At 43.8% G+C, this 22,629-nt stretch overlaps 1 protein-coding gene across 4 annotated transcripts in view; it reads left to right on the top strand.

Annotated features, from left to right (window-relative positions):
- Positions 1–666: 666 nt before the first annotated feature.
- HIVEP2 (HIVEP zinc finger 2) overlaps positions 667–22,629 on the top strand; it is a 194,464-nt gene continuing 172,501 nt past the window's right edge. The window contains exon 1 of one of the 4 annotated variants that reach the window (XM_035700836.2): positions 667–740. The gene's annotated coding sequence lies outside the window, so the exon portion shown is untranslated. Of the gene's footprint in view, positions 741–2,404; positions 2,512–2,825; positions 2,964–3,235; positions 3,359–22,629 lie in introns of those variants that run through there. The other 3 variants (XM_035700833.2, XM_025422439.3, XM_035700830.2) reach the window with 3 other exon arrangements.

Raw genomic sequence — 22,629 nt, 5'->3', positions numbered from 1 at the left:
TAAGCAATTAAATAAAATGGGCTCTGGGAGTATGTAGCAGGTGGGTTTGGAAGTGAAAAAAAACATTTTGAAAATCATGTTTTGCGTTTCAAATGGATGTTTAAAAATGCAACGGCATACATTTAAGAGAAAACGATGATGGGAGAGTTTTTATTAAGTGCTTCAAGTTAAGTGGAGAAAGGCTGAAAATTCAAGAACTTATACAATGGAAGAAGCCGGTTTAGTGGAAGTAGGCCCTGAATTTAAATGAGATCAATCTAAAAGGATACAGTGAAATTTATTCCAAATTACTCAGATTTTTTCTCCTTTGAAAAAAAAAAAAACCGCTAAAAAAAGATATCGCCGCTTTATTTTGCAGGGTCTTCCTTCACGGCAATGTCACCAGTGCACCGGGACCTGAGAAACAAACTGATTATAGGTCGAAATGAAAAACAGAACAAACCAAAACCGAAACCGGCAGTGCTAGTGTGGAAGTCATTTAGGGGGCTGTCCTCCCATCTAACGTGTTCGTTTTTAATGAAAAGGGAAGGGAATACTTGATACAGCCTGACATTTGGTGCCTTTCCGCGAAATCTGAAACTTGAGACGCAAAACATTCCGCAGTTGTCGGTGAAATACCTGCCTTAAAAGCAGAGGCACAGCGAGCGTCTCTGGCCCGGAATTCCAGAGACGAATTTCCACCCCTCCCACGGAGTCACCTGCTCAGGGGGAACCCCGGCCAGAAATCCGGGTCGCGCCAGGTCAAATCTTGCGCGTCTCTTGTTTACTCCGCCCGGGGCAGGGCGGCGGCGCGGCCGGGGGGGGCGGGGGGGCGGCAGGATGCGCGGGGGAGGGGGAGGGGGAGGGGGAGGCCGCCGGGGCCACCGGGGCCACCAGTGCCCGGGGCGCTGGGCTCCGCTCGGCTCTGCGCCGCGGCTCCGGAGCCCTGGAGGGGCGGCGCGCGGTCCGCGCCCGGCAGGCAGACCCCCCGGAGGCCGCGCTGCCGGCGCCCGCCCGGCCCTGCAGCCACCCGCCGCGGCCTCCGGGGAGCCTCCCCCGAGGGTGCACACGAGTCCGCACGCACGCAGGGGAGCGGCTGGAGGGAGCCCCGGTGTCCCCCGGGTGTCGCCGGGTCGGGGAGGAAGCCCAGGGCCCCGGTCCCCACTCGCCTGGGATTCCCCCGCCCCCGGGCCCCGCGCTCCCCGCGCTCCCCGCGCGGGCTGCGATCCGCTCGCGGGTCCTCCAGGCGAGGCCGCGCGCCGGCCAGACCCCCCAGGAACCGGCCGCTGCCCCGGCGGGTTGGAATCCCCCGCGGGGGCCGGCCGCGCGCCGCGAGCTGGGTGCGCCCCGGGCGCCCTGGTGAGTGACCCCAGGGAGAGCAGTTGGGGCATTTCAGGCGCGTGAAAAGTTCGCGCTTCCGCAGGGGCACGGAAAGAGCTAGGAAAAAGCTTTGCAGAGCTCCAGAAACGCCGCCGGCAGCGAGTCTGATTTTTTTTTTTTTTTTTTGACCCTAACAGAACCGTGAGCGGAGGCTGGGGGAGGGAGAGGAAAGGGGTCAGAGGTACACGGCCAGAATCCCGATGACAATACTAATTATTCTCTAATTCCGTGTGTCATCAAGACAGGGAACGATTAGATTTTAAGGGGGAAATGAGGAAGTTGGGGAGGGGGGCGGTTTCCACGTCCCTAAAGGAAATTCTCAGGCTCCTAGAGACGCCCAAGTGTTTTTTTTTTTTTTTTTTTTTTTTGCCTGACAAGCAGAGAGCGGCTCTCGGGGGAGTTCCCCGCTCGCAGCGAGCGGAGCGCGGCCGCGGTCTCCCCGGCCCGAGCGGCCGCAGCGGGGCCCGGCCCTGCCCTCGCCGTAGCCTCCCTCCCCGCCTCGCTCCCTCCCTCCCCGCCGCCCCGCGCGCCGCACATCCCGCTCTCGCTCTCGGGCTCCAGACTGGTTTTTCTGGTTCAGCCTCCCTCCCTGGGACGCGCTGGGGGATCCGATGACGTCGCTGGCTGAGTCTCTCCCTCTTCCTCCCTCCCTCCCTCCCTCCGCCTCCCCCCGCGCCCGCCCTCGCCGCGCACTCCTCCTAGTAACTTCTGTTCGGGGAGGCGCTGCCAGGAATAACCCGGTGCGTCCACGGCCCGGGAGGGGAGGCGGCCGCTGCGGCTCCCGCACGCAGCCTGCTCGCGGCCCGGGCCTCGCGCTCCCTCGCGAGCCCCGCGGCCCGCGCCCCGGGCCCGTCCCCGCGTAGTGTCAGAAAAATAAATAAAGGCAAGAGGAGCCCGGGCAGGCGGTCGGGATCTCTTCCCTCCCTCCGCGCCCGCCCTCCCTCTGTCCTTAAGGAAATGCTACCAGACACCCCCCACCAGACACGCTCAGCCTTGGCGAGGAGCGGCCGCCGCGCCAGCGAGAACAAGGGCACCAGGGGGGTTTCCTCCTCCTCCTCCTCCTCCTCCTCCTCCTCCTCTCCCTCCTCCTCTCCCTCCTCCTCTTCTCCGTCCTCCTCCTCCTCCTCCTCCTTCTCAGCGGTGACTTTCCAGGTGAGCGGCCGCCGCGGCTGCGAGGATCCCCCTCGCCCGCTCGGGCTCGGGCCGCCGCGTCGCGCCCTCCTCCCGCCCGGGTCACCCGGCGGCGGCCGGGAGCTGACAGCCGCCCGAGGGGCTCGCGGACCGGAGGCGGGCGGCCGGCGGGAGGCGGGCTGGCGGTGAGAGGGTGGAGAGGAGCGGAGCGGGGCGCCGCCGGGCGCTGCGTCCCCGCCGGAGGAGGGTCTCCGCCGGAACATCTGCGGGGACCGTGGCACAAGTCTTTGCCAAGTTGGGTCTTGGACCTGGAGGCTCCCCCGAGCCTGGAGCAACTTGGAGGGTCTCCCGGCTCCTTAGCACTGTTCCTGCACGCCTGGACTCTGGGGTGCCGGGTGCAGCCCCGGGGTGCGAGGAGGGCGGACCGGCCGTTCGGGAGAGCGGAGCGGCGGGAATCTAGGTTCCTCGGCGCGGTAAGTGGCCCGGGCGCGGGCGCCGTGTTTTTCCTGCCTCCCCTCGCCTCGGGAGCTTGTTTCACTTTATGCCGAGATCGCGTCCGCCGGCCTCGGTCGCCCGTCGCGGCGCGCGCCCCCGGCCCCTTGGCGGCGGCCCGAGGGTGAGGGTCGGAGGGGGCGGGGACGGGGGAGACCTCGCCCGGGGGGTCCGGCGCGCCGGGAAATGCGGGGAATACCCTGGCCGAGGATCTATGCAGATGAGGGGAGGCTGCTTTGCGTAATGTCCTGGGGGGAGGGGGCCGCGCGGGAGCGCCGGCGGCAGGAATGTGCCTGGGTACTAATGAGGGACGTGCACCGGCGCGCACCGCCGGCCACCGCTGCGGCTGCCGCGGCCGCCGGCCGCCCGTCGTCAGGTAGCGGGGGAGGGGGCCGCGGGCGGCGGGCGGCGGGCGTGCGGCGCGGGCCGGGGGCGGGCGGCGGGCGGGCGGCGCGGGGGCCGGGCCGCCGGCCTGCGGCCGAGCGAGCGCGGCGAAGGCGCTAGCGGTTGGCATTTCAGTGACTCCTTTCTCCTCCCGAGCGAGGAAGGAAGGAGGGAAGGAAGGAAGGAAGGAAGCAAGGAGGAGAGAAGGAGAGAAGGAAGGAAGCGAGCGAGGAGGGGACTGTCTCGATGGAAGGTTCAGGCGGAGGCGCCCTCGCCTCGCGGGTGCAGCGGCCGCACAGCGGCTCCCGGCGCGTCGGGCCGGCCGGGGGCGCGCGGAGACGGGTGGGGGCGGTTTGCATGCGTGTTGGTCTGTGCGTCTGCCCGGGGACCGGGAAGGGACATGTGTGTTTGCGCTCTGCACTGTGGGGAGCTGGGTCTGCGCCTTTATGTCTGTTCCCTGAAGTGGGTGGAACGTTGGCCCGTTCCGGGAATGTTCCATGACGTGGTGCGGCCACAGGAAGGGGGTTAACGAGGGGCTCTCTGCCGCGGCGGCTCCGCCGGCTGCTATCAAAGCAGATGTGCTGCCGCCGCCGCCGCCGCCGCTGCTCTCACCTCCCTCCACCCCTCCCCCCGCCTTCCCATTCCGTGCGTCGGGTGGTGGTAGGGGCGAGACAGGAAAACATTGCTCTGTGTGTGTGTGTGTGTGTGTGGGGGGGGGGGGGTGATGGACGTGTGGTGTCTGTCGTGTTGGGTGGGGGAGACTCCAGATTAGCTCTGCCACCCCAGCTGTTATCACAGATCGGTGCGCTTTATACGCATGTGCCTCTCGCGTTCTGTCCCTCTTACATAACACATCCAGTGCAGCAGAGGACACGGGAAAATGCGACCCCAACCCTCCAAGCCCAAATTGGGTGAGGGAGTAGAAGGTCAGGAAGTGCCCCCGGGTGGTGGTGTCCTTCAGGGACGTGGCTTCCAGTGGGAAAAGGGAGGAGGGGAAGAAGGGTTTTCTTCAAGTGGCTCCTCTCATCTCTGACTTGAAAGCATCTAACCGAAAAGGACTGCAGGAACTAGTCTTCTCTAATGGGAAAGCTTTTACAGGCTTCGCCGGGGGAAAGTGGGTACTTTAACCTCGGGAGTGCAGAGAAGACAGAGGGTCCTTAACAGACGCTTAGAGGAGCCGAGCAATAATATGTGTGGGGTAGGGGGCAGTGCGGGTGGCTTCGAGGGGACCGGAGGAATAACCTGATAATAGGTTTCGCTGGAGGCCTCAGGACACCTGTAATGGCTTAGAATTCTCACAGGAAGCAGTGTGTGCAACTGACATTGCAAAAGCCTTATTCTCTGCACAGTTTCTTAGGCCTAAAATGAACATAAAAAGGCTTGTTTCCGGTACTTTCATTATAATGGAAAATTTGAACCGATTGTTCTCCTTCCTTTTTTTTTTTTTTTTTTTTTGCCATTTTAAAAATAACTCCATTTACCTCCAAATAAATATTGGTACTCTCTCCCACCCCCAAAGGCTAGACCTTGATAATTCACAAGAGGACTGTGTTTTTCTAGCATACTCAGAGCTCTAGTCAAGGGCTATTGATTTTTCTCTTTAGTACAGTTGTTTCTTTTGTGGCGCATAATCAAGCCCAGAAATTACTTGAAATATTAATAAGATCCATTTTAATTAAATTTGCAATGATCTGTCCTCCTAGAAAAAGGCCATTTAACTTTATTAGAAACATTTCCTCCAGCGATATAGTAATGTTTGGTGATATTTGTCCTTGAGCAAACCGTTATTTTAAATCTTTGCATACATATATATGTACATTGATATGTATTAATTTATGTATTTGATACATATATTAGTGTTTGCACTAATCCTGTGCTTTTCACCTTATCAGGATGCCAAAACAAGATTTTAACCAAATAGATTGTGTAATGAAGCAGATTCGGTTTGATTTTTGAGATATAGGCCAAATGATTTGTTAAGACAAAAATGCCTTCTGTGTGCTATCACTTTCATTAGTAAGACTAAGAAATCATGTTACCAGATGAGAACTGTGCATTTTTATTTTGAGGTGAAAGGGATTTACCAACATCCACTTAATGATAGTGTGCTTCAAATGTCATAATCCCTTTTGACCGCTAGGTTTGAAATATGCAGCGTATTTTCTTATGTACAGAAAAAAGATACATGGCAATGGTGAATCTTTTGAAAATTGTCTGAGTTTCTTGCTTTGAACATAGGTCAGATATAAAACAAAATTCATTTGTTGGAATCTGTATTTCTGTACGGTGATTGTATTTTATTGGCTTTTTAAAGAGACTGCTTATGTTTATGGAAGAGTGTTTCTGATTACATTGATTTGGGGACGATTTTGGGAGTAGTAGCATATTGATGATGATTACAGACTTAAAATTCAACTGATTTTTAATCTGTTGGATCCTTGTGGAGGTCTTTGGAAAAATACCTTTGAAGTAGATAAAACATTTTTATATTTCTATTAAACATGGATGTGAAAGTGGATTTACAATATGTGTATTATTGCAGAATGAAATCATATTATTTGACTACATTGAAAGATTAGCCAGCAGAATCTTTTGATTGATTAGGCTACTTTTACATGAGATGTGTTTTCAAACGTTCTCGTTACTATGAAAACAAAACAGAGACGACACGTATGCAGGCGTTCCTTGTAGAATAATGGTACATGTGTCTGCTTGAGCTTTTGGCACTTTGTCATTATTCAGAAAACCAAGTTGAATTTTTTGTGCTGATTCAATTTAAAGTGAAGACTTTTTTTTTTTTAATTTGCCTATTTTGATTTTCAAAACAGGGCTTATTTCAACAGCAGCAACAACAAGTTAACAGTCTATTTGTGTTGGTATTAGATTTTCTTTAGTTATCAGTAATTAGCTGGAGTTAATCTGAAAGCTTCAGTGTAGCAAAAGTAGTTTTAAAGACCGATAGAAAATGTTATTTGGCATGAGTGAAAGGCGTATTCCATTACGGTATAGAATAATTTAATTCCTCATGTAGTAATTATTATAATAAGGGAAAAGTGGTTAAGAACAATTGGATGGATGGTCTGGGATCAAACAGGTTGCTACTCCCCTAAGTCTGTTTAAAAATGAACACTGCTTTCAAATTTTGGTTCCTAGTCAGCATCAGTAGGACTCTGTATTGGTCTATGCAACAATCCTGTAGGTGGAGAAGTGGTTCACAATTTAAACTTCCACCTGACAATTCCAGTGCTATGCTTCATATATAATGAATTTATGCACGAACTCATCATGAATCCATATTTTGGCTAAAATGTGGTATGTAAGTATTACAGCTTTTAAGGTGTTACTATATAAAAGAACAGAGGAAGTTTGCCATCTCAACTCAGTGGACTTCAGGCTTTATAAGGAACTTCACACTATCAGCGTGTATGGGTTTGCTGTAACCGCATAGGCAGAGCCTTCATTATTCTTGAGTAAAACTTCAGTGAATGTTCCAGTAAGGCTCCTCAATGCATGAAGTTGTGGATGAACACAGAAGATTGAGAGAAAATGGGAAAGCTTTATGAAAATAAGATGTTGCTTATTGGGGGAAATTGTACAACTGAAATAATTTTCTGTTTGTTCATGATATTTTATCACAATTTAAAAAAAACATTGCTTTCTATATGCTATTTATGGCAATGCTAACAAAAAGGAAGTTGTAAATCAGTATTTGTAGCTGTGAGATGGCTCTAAGTAATTTGGAAAAATATTTGAGCACTTTATCTATGATTGTGACACAGCCAGTCTTCACATACAAGAGGGTAACATAGCCTACTTGATTTGTGCAATCTTTGGCTTCTGTGGACCATGGCTACTAGCGTTAAGATAGATATAGGACTATACTGTCTTCACAACTGAATTTAGAATAGAATCCGGACTGCTTGATAAGTTGTGTCACCATTCTTTGAGCCAAATATGTGCTAATCTTAACATATATTATCTGTCATTTGAGGTATTAATTATGGCATTTGGTCTACTCTATAAGTGTCTATAACTTTAGATTTCCTCTCAGCTTAAAATTTGGAGCCTAACTAGGTAAACATATTTGAAGAAAGTGCTTTGGAGACAAGAGATGAAAATGAAGTTTGTATGCCTGAAGACAGCTCTGGGCGGAGAGCAGGTGGGGTTTGACCTACCACTTCTGGGTCATGAGGTGATTGGATGTAAGGGCTGGAAGCACTCAGGGCCAGGCAGCATTTTTGACTTGTCATTCAAATATAATCTTAGCTGTTTCTCCAGAGTACTATGACAAATGACCCAGTCATTGTTTATCAATACAACTTATTCATCCACTCATTCAACAAGTATTTACTATGGGTCAGGCCTTCTGCTAGACACCAAAAATATAATGATGATCCAGACCAGAAAAAAAGCTTCTAATCTAGTGGAGTTGACAGATATAGGCCATGAGGTGAACCAATAGCAGTAGAGCCACATTAAGTTGTGAGTGCTATGGAAAAAACATAAAGAAGTGTACAATAAGGGATATATCACCTCTGTCTGAGGAGGTAGTAATTGAGCTGAGACTGAAGAATAAGTTATAGTCAAGTGGAAAGAAGTGGGTGGGGAGAAAGAGAGTATTGTACAAAGAGGGGATAATGCAAATGCCTTGAGATTGGGGAATGTACAGTGTTTTTGGGAGCTGAAAGTGAGCCAGTGGGGCTGGAGGGCACCTAATAACAGAGGTAATGCAAGGTGCAGCCAGACAATGTGGTTGATATCACATCAATCATTCTGAATGTTTATGAATGATTATCTAACCTGGTATAAATGGGCACTGTCCTTGGAAAATCTGGGCATATGGTGACCCTACTCTTGGTGATGTTGATCATTGGAGAGGGAATTTTGGGGGGCAGGGTCTAGAAGTTGGAGGAGGCCTATCTATCTATAGCATGTTTACAATCAATGATACTTGAACAATGATCAATGATACTTTACCCCTGGAGGTTTGTTATGATTCTATGTGTTGACTTTCAGTTTGAGGAGTTTAGTTGTAGGTTAGCTATTGTTATTTGCAGATCACTCTTTAAAATAAATAATTTAAATGAAAAAATACGTATTAGAAGTTCAAGTTAACTAAATTCGTCAACATCATTGATTCAATTAATGAATAACTACCAATTCCGAAGTCTTTACAAGGTCGCTGTTTGAAGAACCAATTAATCTTTAGAGCCCTGCATGAGCTGAATCTATATGTTTCTAAAGAGCTAGTGAAACATTCAGTTCCCAGATAATTTCTCTACGTGACTGCAAATACCAGGACCTTTGGGAAAATGTGGATTTTATTTTTTTCTTTCTGTATGATTCAGGGTCAGTGTATCACAAAACAGTAGAGAAACAAGTTAGTGAAAATAACATTTCTTTGTGTAATTTTGGACTCATATTCCATTTCGTGAACTCTTGTCATTTAATTAATTTGCTCCCTGTTTTAAAATTTACAGAATGTAGAAAATTCAATTTATGTGGCAGAAGGAGTCAGTATGTATAGGAGAAGTCTCAAGCTTATGCCCTGGAGTCAGACTGGGAATCAGGATGAGTACTTGAGAGATAAGAGGATAATGAACCTTGGTTTAAGAATTTTTATAATCTAGAGAAGACATATGGCTTTTAAAATAAACTGTATTAAAACAAGTGGAAGTAGAGGATACATGGAGGCATTTTTTTTTTTTTTTTCCCAACTGGAAAGAGTAGAAGGTCCCTATGGGAATAAGTAAGTTTTGAGTGCGGGGCCTTGAAGGTTGAAGTGAATTTCAAGAAATCCTCCTGAGAGAGAAGGGAGGGGCACAGTGAATTTGATCTGGGATGGTGGGGCATAGTTGTGCCAAGGCGGAGGAGGAGTATGGTGAGCATTGGCTCTGGACCAGGTGGGATGTGAAGCCCTCCTGAGAAAGCTGGATTTCACTGAAGGTTTTTGAGCAGAGGAGTGATGCTAGAATGTGTGTGTGTTCAGAGAGAAAAGTTTATGGGCTGGATATCTTGGTGGCAAGGAGGCCATTAAATTGGTATCATGCCCCAAAAAGAAGTAATGAAGGTTGATATTACTGAATGACAATATGAATTTTTTATCTTATTCATAAACATTTAAATAATACATAACCAAGTGGTTAAAATAATTTGATAAGCATGACCAAATATGTATGATAGTCACTTTGTGCTACATCTTAAGAACATAGTACTACATTATTATTTTAACCTACTATAAAACTTTTAACCCTGAACATTATTCATAAATATTAATAGTAGAGGTTTGCTACCAAACACTAACTTATGGAAATGATTATACTTAAAATTATTTTAAGGTGTAAATATTTAAGGAATGGATAGATGATTCATTTTGTGGTTCATTAGAGTACTGCTTTCTAAATGATAGCTGATTATACCTAAATCATGACAATATTGGACAGATAGTGTAGTGCGGTGTCTTTGAAAGGCGGTGCTTCTTTGACAGATTTATTTGGTGGTTTCATTTTCTCGGAAAAAGAAAGCAGGAGATCAGGGAAGCTCTTATTTGCATTGTGGCAGATTCACTTGATTTCAGAAGGCCAAGGAAAAGGTGGGACTTTTGAAACTAGGCAGTGGGAAAATACAGACGCACCCTCATTTATATTTGCTTAGGGGTCTGTAGGTGTGCATATGTGTGCATGGACACCCATATATACTAATCTTAGAAAATCGTATGTATTCAGGGATCCCTGGGTGGCTCAGCGGTTTAATGCCTGCCTTCGGCCCAGGGTGTGTTCCTGGAGCCCCATGGATGGAGTCCCACGTCGGACTCCCTCCATGGAGCCTGCTTCTCCCGCTACCTGTGTCTCTGCCTTTCTCTCTCTGCATCTCTCATGAATAAATAAATAAAATCTTAAAAAAAAAAAAGAAAATCGTATGTATTCAGTGAGAAAGAAAATTTTGATACTTAAAATATAAGCATGAATTCTCATCCTGATAGTTGCGGAAAGAATTTCTTTTAAAATGGAGATTGGGTCTAATTCCATATAAAGAAGATTATAGGAAAGGTAATTTAAATTGTAAGTAGCTTTGTTCACTAAAATACTAGATTCATTTGAAACAGTGTTTTATTTCTTTTGGAAGCCAGACAACTAGTTTAATAGTGTACATATGAAACACTAATTTGGCTTGTTAATTGGATGCAATTAAACTGAGGTTATTTTATACTGCTTAATTGTCTGAAAATTACATGTGTTGCCATGCCTGTGTAATGTGAGGCAAAACTGGGGGTATAGTGAAAGTGGAGGTGGAGGGACGTAAGGTCTAGTAGTGTCTTTGCAATTAGCTTTCTGTAAAAACTTGGAAGCAAGTCGTTTAAACTCTCTGGACTTCATTTGGAAATGAAAGGATTGGAACAGATGGGCTTCTAAAGCCTCTTCCAACACATATTCTATCAGTTTATAAATTCTACTTTGTAGTTATAGAGAATGCAGTGTCATTATATTCTGTAATTATGGTATTACAAGGATGAACTAAACACTTTTATAAAATCAGCACAGTGCCAATTTGCAAATCCGTTAGAAGGAAGGGTATGTAGGCTGAAAGAGCACTTACTCTGTGCCAGGCTGCATACCAGGCACTCTCCAGTGATAGCTGTCAGAAGATTTGGTATTACCTTCATGTTTACATTTCAGAAGATCGAGACTCAGAAAGGTTAACAGACTTTTTACAGGGACACTCCAACAGTAGTGAAGCAGGATTTGAACTCAGGGCTATTTGGCTCCAAAAACATTTGGTCTTTTTAACATTTCATAAGCATAAGCAACTGTTAAACATCAAAATTACTACAGAAATTTTAAAAATTAAATTGCTAGCCATTTCGCTCACTTTAGCACAGTATAGTAGTATAGGCATATCCACTAGTGGGATACACACTGTGTGAAGGAGGTCACCTAGGAGCAAAGAGCCTGGATTTAAAGTCAGACAAGGGGCGCCTGGGTGGCTCACTGGGTTAAGTGTCTGCCTTCGGCTTAGGTCATGATTCCAGGGTCCTGGGATAGAGTTCCACATCAGGCTCCCTGCTCAGTGGGGAGCCTGTTTTTCTCTCCCTCTGCTGCTCTGCCTGCCTGTGCTCTCTCTCTCTCTGAGTCAAATAAATAAAAATCTTAAAAAAAAAAAAAAAAGAAAAGAAAAGAAAAGAAAGAAAGAACAGGGTAAATTCCAGCTCTATCACAAGCTCCAGGGAATTTCGGAAGGTCACTTAACCTCCTGGAGGTTACAAAATGAGGATGATAATATCTGTTTAAGGGTCGTTGTGAAATTTTTATGAGAATATGTGTACCTATCTCACTGAGTTCATAATAAACATTAAATACCTAATCACTATGATTATTATTAAGAAGGGATTAGACCAAAAGAAAAAAAAACACAAGAGAACTCAGTGTTGTGACAGTAAAATATCACTTACACATTTTCAAATGGTCTATTAAGCTCCTGATTGAAATGGCTTAAGAAATGATGTCAGAGAGCCCATGTTTTTCAACTTGGCAAGTGGAAATATCAGTTAGTTTGGGGATATTTCTCATTTAGCTCAGCCTGTGCTACACTAGTGAAGTGAACGAAATTCCCTGGTTCTTTATGGATCATCCTTCTGGAGTTTTTTGGTCTAAAAATAGCCTTCGGGGCCTGAATTACCCAACTTGAACTTCTATGTAAATTGCAAGAGCTGGAGAACCAGTGTTTACTCATGGGGCCTTGGACTTGCTTAGGAGGCACAACTGGAGTGTTCCTGGGACTGCTGGCTTTTAAGCAGACATTTATTAACTCAACAGAGATTTATTAAGCACCTACCTGCTCTGGGAAAGGTTCTGTTCTAGACATTGGGGATTAAATAGTTAAAAAAAAATTCCCTGTCCTCATGGTGTTTGTATTCTACTGGACTACTTTAGAAACTTTTTTAGGCAAATTTAGTTATGTACTACTTTCCAGTGTTTTTTTAAAAATCTCTACTTTCATCTTGTGTCTCTCAAACCAAATAATAGTTAGTGAAGTGTTGCAGGATTTACTAAATCACTAATGAAAAAATCCCATTTATTATACCCATATCTGTATCTATATTTTTCATAGTAGCATAGTACTATTTTTGCATGATTAAATATTATAGTACCTTTTTAAAATTCCTCTTTGTGGTTCAGCATGATGGCCTTTCCTAACCTATAGAATCAAGTTCTGGCTATTTTTTCATAAGGAAGAAAGAGAATGGTTTTTAAATGACACATTTTATTGTACAATGTATTCATAGTTTGTTAAAAGTGAAGAGATTACCACGACTTACATTTGGCATGTATATTTTTCATCTTTTTAAAATGAATTTTTCATTTTCGTATAATTTTTCGTGATCAAATTTCTAGTGGATTAGGGTGATTTGTTTATACTTTCCCCAAAATGTGGTAAACAGTCCATGGTAGATAGACAGTAGGAAGGCAGTAGGTATTTGGTGAATATTGAAAGTCATAATTCTCAAGAAACTCATACTTGAAATGGTAAGAAAAGACTTTGGACTCATTGTAAGATGGCAGGAGGGATCATCAGAATCAAATGATGGATGGAATCCTGGCTAGTCTTTGCTTCCTAAGTGTTTCTTCACCTTCATAAGATGTTCCCTGGGAAACAGCTGTCTCCCCTCTGCACCCACCAATCACACTTCTTACAGCCGTAGTCAGGGTCTCCCTGGGCTCTATGCTTCCCATTTGAATTTATAGCAACTGTCCAGGTAGAGCCATTTTGAGGTTGTTTTTTCCTACAGTTGGACCAGGAAGTTTATAGTGGACAAGGATTCTTCCATATAGGATAGTTTTCTTTGGCCATATTTTGTTTAGAGTGCTCTGAAAGGATCGCTATATGCAGGTAGTTACTGTATATAGGTGTAGGGGTTAAGGAAAAGTTGTTTCTTGGTAGGCCTGCTTGGATAGATTTAGCATAAAGAGAGAATGTATTTCTTTACTCCATTATGGATCCTGGCCCTTGGAAGCAAAGAAAAATACAGGAGGGAAGGCTGGGGGTGAATCTTTTCCTCTCAGGTGAAGTGATGAAATCTGTCTTGGCAATCCAGCAGGGGCCTGTGGGACAATCCTGATGGCCAGCCCCAACACTTTATGGACAAGTCATGGGAAGTTCAGCCTCTAATTATCCATGAAATAATTATCAAACTTTATTTTTCTTTCTTCTCCTGATGCCTACATTTTAAATAACCCCTGTTTGTCTAAGCAAAGGAAAAATCCAGGTTCATAAACATTCAATTTATTTTCTTTTTACTCAATTGATTTGCTATGTGTCAAAGTTTCTGTTTAGAGAAATACAAACTTTTTGGGTAAAATGAGGATTTTTAATATTTTGGGGGCTTTAGTGTCAGGATGTGCTCATTAGAGCCTACACTGGGGCCATAGAAGACACGAATGGCTGATAGTAAACCCTTATCCCACTAGTTCATTGCTTGCCTCATTATTGATTTTCAAAATGATTCAAGCAAAGTGGCTGTACTGTTATATTTCACTTCTTCTTCATCTGTAAAAATGAAGCATTGTTTATAGCACTGCCCTACCTCCTGGGAGCAGAGCAGGGTAACACAAGAGAATTGGAGTGGCTATTTTTAGAATGTGAAGCAACACTAAGTTTTGAGAATAATTCAGTTGTTGAAAAAAAATATGATACACAGCAATACATTTGTGACAAGGGTTAGTAAAGTGTTCTTGAGATAATTGACTGCTATTGATGCAATTTATTATAGGCATATGTAATTGTTTTCAGAAAGATAATGGTTAGCAGCTCCACAGCTTGTTGTAATATCCCCTGGTGCATTTAAATTTTGCGTAAGTCACTAATGCACATGTGTAACAAAATTTTGAGATAGTTATACCCATATTCAAGCAAAAGAAAAGGAATCCAAAGACAATTTGTTTTTGAATTTGTAATCTGTTTACTTGTCCCGATGGCCTCAGTAATGTCTATGGTGAACTTGGTGCCCAAATTTAATCAAGTGTAGCTTTTAAAAATGGGCCAAGTGGCTCAGAATATTCAAAATGACCTTTTAAAATAAATCACCTGACAGTATAGAATATAACAAATAATTGGATGCTGAGTGTAGAGATTAGACTTTTTTAATGGACAGACTCCAAATCTGTTCAGTCATCAGTTGATTTTGGCCATTTTTGGTGAGTTTACTAATATTAAATCTAATGATATCTGAAAGTAGTTATGATGGGTATCAATAGCTGATCTGGAAAACTTTCACATTTTAGCTAAACCCAGGAATTAATATTGTGAGGAAATTGTCCTGATAATTTGTCTTTCTTTTCCTATATTCTTATGGGTTATGTAGGATGGGAACAAAGAGAAGCAAAGAGAAGACACTTTGAAATTAATAACAAAATGGCCCTAGCTTTGAAGCCTGCTGTGATTATATTAATCTTCCTCATAGCTGTAAAAGCAGACCATGTCTAACAGTATCTCTAACATCTGTGATCTCCTTGACACCAACAGGTTTTGGGTTGAATTTCATAAGAAATTTTGACACTATGCTGCACAATTGTGTAAATCAAACTGCTGTTTTCATGTTTGACATAGACATGTTAAGTATTACTAAGAATATGAGGCAGGGAGAAGGAGAGCAGGATAGAAATGGGACTCTGAGGGTCTCTGGAGTATGCAAATGCCTTACTTACTTATTCAATGTAAACTTTCCCCGAGCTTTTATCCAGGTGGGTCAGATCTTAGGTTCTAGTGGGCAGCATCTTCCGTATCAGTTCAGCATCTAGTGAGAAGTTTTACTTCTTCCTACCCCCCCCTTTTTTTTAATATTTATTTATTCATGAGAAACATGGAGAGGAGACAGAGAGAGAGGCAGAGACACAGGCAGAGGGAGAAGCAGGCTCCAGGCAGGGAGCCTGACGTGGGACTCTCGATCCCAGGTCTCCAGGAGCATGCCCTGGGCCAAAGGCAGCACTAAACCATTGAGCCACCCGGGCTGCCCCTGTCCCTTTGATACAATTTGTAGTTCTGCAAGTTACACCTGATTTAGGGCATCTCTTAAAGTATCTGATTTCAGTTATGGTGATTAATTTGCATGGGTGTAGGACTGACGTATTGATTTGTCAAATGATGACAGGACATTTTGCGATGTAAGTCTTCTCAGAGAATGTCAGGATTAGATAAAGCCATTGGAGCCATCATTTAATCCCCAACTGAGCAAGGAGAAAGCACTCAGGACAAATCACCAACGATTACCTGCATTAGTCTCTACTTCTTTGCTTTGGGAGGCAGATTCCACTCCTGGAACACTGCAGTTTATCAGCAGTTTGGCCCCCTGTAGCTTTCCACGTTTCCTCATTCACTTGCATGACATTCCTACAACTATTTAAAGATAGTGATCATGTTCATCTTAAGTATTCCTTCCTCCAGGCTGAATATTCCTAGTTCCCTCAAGTAGACCTCTTATTATGGCTCTTTCATTTTTAAACTTTTTAAAAAATTTTTATTTATTTATGATAGTCACAGAGAGAGAGAGAGAGAGAGAGAGAGGCAGAGACATAGGCAGAGGGAGAAGCAGGCTCCATGCACCGGGAGCCCGACGTGGGATTTGATCCCGGGTCTCCAGGATCCTGCCCTGGGCCAAAGGCAGGCGCTAAACCGCTGCGCCACCCAGGGATCCCCGGCTCTTTCATTTTTATTCTATTAATTTCTTTAGGGATCAATCTGTTCATGTCTGAAATGTACTCTAGGCTATTGTTTGGTTTGAATCCTCAAAAGTAAATTGCTTATTGCTTTACTCTTTAGAATATAGCCTCTTATCAACTGGGTAGAGACCTTCTACAGGAAAGGCCTAAACGTGCTGAGACCTTTACAGCGGGAATAGAGTTGGAATGTGTAATAATGTAACACAAATCCATTTTTACAAATAAAGTTATTGAAATTCTGGTGTGACATGTATGGGAGTATAAAATACAATAGAGGTAGCAATAGAATATAAAAGATAAAGAGGAGTGTTTCACTATTCTCATCATCAAAACTTTTGTAATGTACGGTACTGAGCAAAAGAACTATTCAAAGGAAGCTATAATTAGAAGAAGCAGGTGAAGTACCACCAGAGAGGTGAAGTATTAAGGTGGAAAATCATCTCTGGCTGAGGAGTTCTGGGAACATTTCATGAGAAAGGGGATGCTTTAGATAGGCCTTGACTTTGATAGGCATCATGGTGGGAAAGTGTCGAGTATTATCACAGAAACATGTGATTTGAGGGTAGCACAAAATGCATATTTAGTGAATATTGGTGATAAAGTTAGAATACTTGAGATACATTGTCTAAGGACTTGTATTCCAGCTTACAGAGTTTGTATTTAATATGATAAGTAATGGTGGACGTACATACTGCAACACATTGAGAATTTGCCCCTGATTTTGGCAGTTTCATAACTTTGCAAACACAGTTAAATGAAATGAAACAGATAAAAGATATGTAGGAATTTTTATGCAGAAAATTCTGTTTCATGTGCATTTTTGCATGGGACATACTGGTTTTGAATTAGCATATCATTATTACTTTCTTTGTCCTAGAAGCTCAACAATCTTTAGGATAATGACTTTAATCACAAAGGTAAAGTAATTATATCACCAGTGGGCATTTTCCTGTGCTGATTATTCATGTCTTTTCTACTTCCTACTCTTTTTCCTATAAATGACATGCCATAGTGACACTAAGTTCTGCTCAAATGGTTGTAATTTTCTATGAACTAAATCAATCTTTTCTTTGATTTATATCTTCTATTAATAAAAAGTGGAGATATAGAATGTTGGGAAGTACTTCTATGCAAGTGTATGACTCGTAAGACCATCACCTTTGTAGTACCTGGGAGTATGCAATGAATTTTGTTGCATCTTAATAACAATTTAGAAAATTTTCTTACTTTAGATCTGGACTGTCTTTAGTGTCTGTGAGAAAATGCTTTTTTAATTTGGCTACATGGATTACTTCTTAATCCACATAATAAATAGGAAAGAAGATGATGAGCACGTATTTCACGGAACAAGAGGACCTATACACAGAAGTGATATACTAGACAATATATTAGACAAGAGTAACAAGACTCTATGTATGTTACTAAAACAAAAGTTACCATTTCCTGAGTGGGCACTTTGATTTTGGAACTCTCCTTTTAACCACTGTGGAAAGTAACTCATTTTAGATTTAGCTCTGGTCACACTGTTAGTCTCTAGAGAAGTACACAGGACTCTGTGAAGGACTAGGAGAGAATACAAAAATACTGTAGTGTAACATAGCAACTTATGCAGTTCATTAAATTTTAATTACACTTGAACGCATGTGGGAACACTAATATTTCAATGACACTTGATTACAGGCCATCTGAACACACTATTATTTAGAGTTTATTGAGGGCCTATTCTGAAATATTAAATATAGATGGAGGCTGGAAAAGGAGGTATGCTCTGAAACACTTAAGTACTACATAACATATTTCCATTTGAAGAACATACTGACTTTTATCTAGAGCCTAAAAAGTATGAGGTGATGATGTCCCATCTTGTTATGGTCTAGAAGAGGAAACGGACAGTCCTTGTACCACCTGTAGGTCCTAATATTGTTTTAAGTGACAGGTCTGTCTTTTGTGAAGTTGTCCAGCCTTGAGGGAATCAAGGCACTAATATTTTGCACTGAGGATCACTTAATAAATAGGAGGTTGTAGCTTTGGAGACATATTGTAAGAAAAATAAAATTATAGGGCTTGGAAATACTGAAGTAGAAAAAGATCTTATTGGAGCCAAAGATTGTGGAGCATGTAGTTAGATAGTTTTTTTTACAAAAGGTTTATTCATTCCTGTATGTGTGTGTGTAACGTAGTTCTCTCCTCATGTCTGTACCTTCTCCTTCCTGTTCAGTCAAGGAGCTGTACTTTTCTTTTGACTTTGCTTCACATATTTAATTTTGACCTGGACTCTGACTTGGGCAAGTACTAGCTCTAGAGGAACAATGCAGTCCTACAATGAGTAATGTAAGAAGGACATGGAGCTGAGAAAGAATAACATCCTAATGATTTTGTCATTGCATTTCTTGGGAGCTAGTTTTCTGGAAAAAAACATCAAATGATTGGTGAAGGCTTATTTGAGAAGAATAACCCTCAATATTGGATATTATGAGAGAAGAATAAAAACCTCATATGCCCTGAATACTTTTAGAGGTGCCAGTTTGTGTGATGAGTCAGCCTCTCCCAGTCAAGTTGTGTCGAAGTCCATTCAGAGTGTAAGGCAATGTGGAGGCTCTTATGGTAGAGAAGTGGGATCTCAGAAACATGGTGACCAAAATAGTACTGCAGCAGGTCACAGTTACTCTTCTATTGTAACTACATCGAAATGAGACCAATCCTGAATTTAATAATGAGTTTTAAAAGAATGAATTTGGAAAAGTTCAAGTCTTGGGACACCAACCTGGTGTCCCAGGTCGGTGGCTCAGTGGTTGAGCACCTCCCTTTGGCCCGGGGAGTGATCCTGGAGTCCAGGGATGGAGTCCCAGATCAGGTTCCCTGCAGGGAGCCTGCTTCTCCCTCTGCCTGTGTCTCTCTGCCTCTCTCTCTGTCTCTCATGAATAAATAAATAAATAAATAAAATCTAAAAAAAAAAAGTAAAAGTTCAAGTCTTAATTCTTCATAGTGAATGAAATGATAATATATTTTGTGAGGTTGGAACTGTGCAGTCTTGGAATGTATTTATTTATTTATTTATTTATTTATTTATTTATTTATTTATATTTATTTATTTGTGAGAGATACACAGAGAGAGGCAGAGACACAGGCAGAGGGAGAAGCAGCCTCCCTGTGAGGAGCTCGATGTGGAACTTGATCCCAGGACCCCAGGATCACAACCTGAGCCAAAGCAGACGCTCAACCACTGAGCCACCCAGGCATCCCTAGAATGTACTTTAAAGCACAAAATTAGAGCATTTTGTTTCTATAGACAAAGTGTAAAAATGCATTATCCTTATAAAACATCCTTTTGTCCTCACAGTTTCATGATCTAAAAGAGAAACCTTTGAAAATAGCACCAGGACCTAAGAATTCACCATAATTATGATTATGGTTTATATTATCAATTATGTATTTTTTCACAAGTTGATTTATTTAATGCTAACATTCAGGCCTTTTCTTTATCCTCGGTCTCTAATAAATTTGTGATAATACTGATTTCATTTGGTCTGTAATTAGGATTATAAAACAGGATAATTTTTAGTCATCCCTCCTTTGTTCTTTCCAAGTGCCATCATCAGCAGTTAAGCATGAACTAGAGAGCATGAACTTCGAATAAAATCTTCAGTGAGCTTAGACAGTATTTGGGCGGTTACTTGCAGCTTGTGGAGTGTTAATTATATACTATGGACAGGTGATTTGAAGGAATAAGTAAAAGTATGTTCTAATTGAAACCATGAGCATCACTGCAGAGATTTAATGGATAAAAAGATGATTGAATGAGGGGGATGATAAAAGGCAAGTGAAAAATGCTGGTGTGAGATGACCACTGTGCTATGTTCTAGGACTGGACATATTGAAATTACTTTTACATCAAGAATCTTTTGATAGTTTGGGAAGTTCAGGGAAGTTGCTTAAAAGTTACTGTATTCAAACTGGGGAAATAAAGCAGTTGGGGGTGTTTATTTCTTTGCTCCCCCTCCCCAACATTCATAAGCAAGAGGCACTGGCTACCAAGTTAGCCTAGAGCCTCCCCTGAAGGACTGAAGGGGTGGTTTTAGTTTGGAGTTCGGAGTATGGGAATGGGAAGGATTTGTGATTCCTTTCCAACAAGATTAAAAAGAGCCCATCTGAGTTCCATACTTTTAACTAGTCCTATGGTCTTTGAGCCTACTTTCTGATAAAATGGGGATAGGAATATATGAAATAAATGGTAAACTCAAATAAGCTAAGCAAGCTTAACATATTATATGTAAAGTATTTGTGTTAATCAGATGTTTGGAAAATAGGACAACCTAAGAAGTACTCAGGGGTTTTGGATCACTTTAAGTGGAAGCCAAGGTAACCTTTACTTTTTTTTTTTTTTTTTTTGAAGATTTTATTTATTTATTCATGAGAGACAGAGAGAGAGGCAGTGACTTTGGTCTAGAGAGAAGCAGGCTCCCTGTGGGAAGCCCAGTGTGGGACTGGATCCCACGAATCTGGGGATCACTACCTGAGCCCAAGGCAGATATTCAATCACTGCGCCACCCAGGTGCCCCCAAGGTAACCTTTAATATTGCCCCTAGGTAGTACATGACTGGGTAGAACAACCAACATTCATTAAATTATAAAGTCTTTCATGTACATTTAAATATTTTAAAAATTCAGTCAACTTTTAAAAATGTAAACTTCTTTATCAAGTTGGATGATGAACTTCATGAGAGCATAAAGATGATTTCTTTGTAATTCTTAAGATTTATTTACTTGTGACTCCATAGGTTACAATGCAGTGTACATTTTAAATATCATGACACTTAGCCTAAATATATTTTTTTAAAAATAGAGTTTATTTTTTAGAGCTGTTTTAGGTTCACAGCAACATTGAGTGGAACAGATTTCCCAGATCTCCCTGCATTGTGCCCCTCCCCCCACCAACCACACAGTCCTCCCACTATAAAAATCTTGCACCAGAGTGGTACAATTATTACAACTGATGAATCTACATGGACACAATCATTGTCACCCAACCTCACCGTTTATACTTGGTAAAGCCCTAAGTATTTTCATTCCATGCCCTGATGTGAAACGTGGCTTTCCTTAAATATTCAAGATGTTGGCACAATGTAACATTTGTTAACATTGTAAGAAGATGCCTTATTGTCTTCCTTTTAAACTTTATTAACCTTAAGCCACTGCTTCTCTACAATTACACATGCTTATAATTTGGTTCATGGTTTCAAACTAAATGGAAGCCTGGGAATGTAGGATAAAAGAAACGTTAAAAATCACCATTATTTTTACCGAATGGATAATTTCCATTTTAAAACATTCTGGCCCTAAGTTTTGTGTGCTATTAAAGTGGAGAAGTACAAGGTTGAAAGCTTTGGAAGAGACTGAGGTTTTTTTTTTTTATTTTTTTATTTTTAATATATTAGACATTTGAAACAGAACTAATGAAGGACCTGATAAGTGAAAGGACTTTGTATGTTGCGCAGTGGGTGTTTTAATAATGAACACATATAGACTGTGCTTTTAGAAACGACTAAACAGCCTTCTTGCCTCCTTTGGCCTCACTGGAGCTATGCGGTGTAGAAATGTTCTCTTTTGTCTTTTCTGACAGTTATTTAAGGAATCCACCATTAAGAGAAAAAGGAGGAGAAAACATACCTCAGCCACAACAGTAAAATCATATCCGCGTTTGATTATTTAAAAATAACCCTAGTGGGAGGGGAAAAAAAAAAAAAAGAGTCACCTTTGGGGGAAATTACGTTAAAAATTAAGCCAAGGGACGTGCGCAAGGCAAGTGCTTCCTCTAGGCCCCCGGGAATAGCGTCTTGCCCCGCGGGCCGGGGCGGGGCGGGGGAGGGGGCGGGGGCGGGGGCCGGAGAAGGGAGGGGGAGGGGGAGGCCCCCCCGCGGTGACCTGCGCGCAACCCGGGGGGAAAGGCGACTCCCTCGCGGCGGCCCCGCCGCGCCCCCGCCGCCGCGCCCGGGGCAGTGCGGGCACCGGCCCAGCGAGCCCTGCGCCGGGCCGGGGAGCCCCGCCGCCTCGCCCCCGCCCCCGCCCCCGCCCCGGCCGCCCTGCGAGGGGCTGAACTTCGGCCCCCGGTGCGCTGACACCCGAGGGAGTGTGAACGCAGTGACGTCTCCGCTCGGCTCAGCTGCACAACAGGAAATGCTCTCGGCCTCCCCCCTTCCTGCCCGGAGAAAGTGGGGCTCCTTTTTCCCGGCGGCCGCCGCTGCGCCGGCTGAGACCTACTTTCGGGGCCGCCTGCTCCGGGAGGCCGGGGAGCGGCGGGGCGGGGAGGGCGGGGAGGGCGCCGGGGACAAGGGACCCCCGAGGAGGATGCGCTGCGCTCGCTTTGCAAGGGCTTACTTTCCTGATTTTGCACGGGGACTCCCCTGTGCTGAAAAGCCCGATGTCGGTGGCAGTGGCCCTGGGCGGCCCCCACCTCTTGCCCAGCAGAGGGAACACCCGGTCAGGTGGGCCAGGAGCTTTGGCGGGCTCCCGGAATCCGGAATCCGACGAATAGTGCTGAATAATGCTGACC

This window comes from Canis lupus, chromosome 1, assembly GCF_003254725.2.
Source record: "Canis lupus dingo isolate Sandy chromosome 1, ASM325472v2, whole genome shotgun sequence".
NCBI lineage: Eukaryota > Metazoa > Chordata > Mammalia > Carnivora > Canidae > Canis > Canis lupus.
Note: the sequence above shows the minus strand (reverse complement) of the source record. Positions and strands in the feature narration are given on the sequence as shown.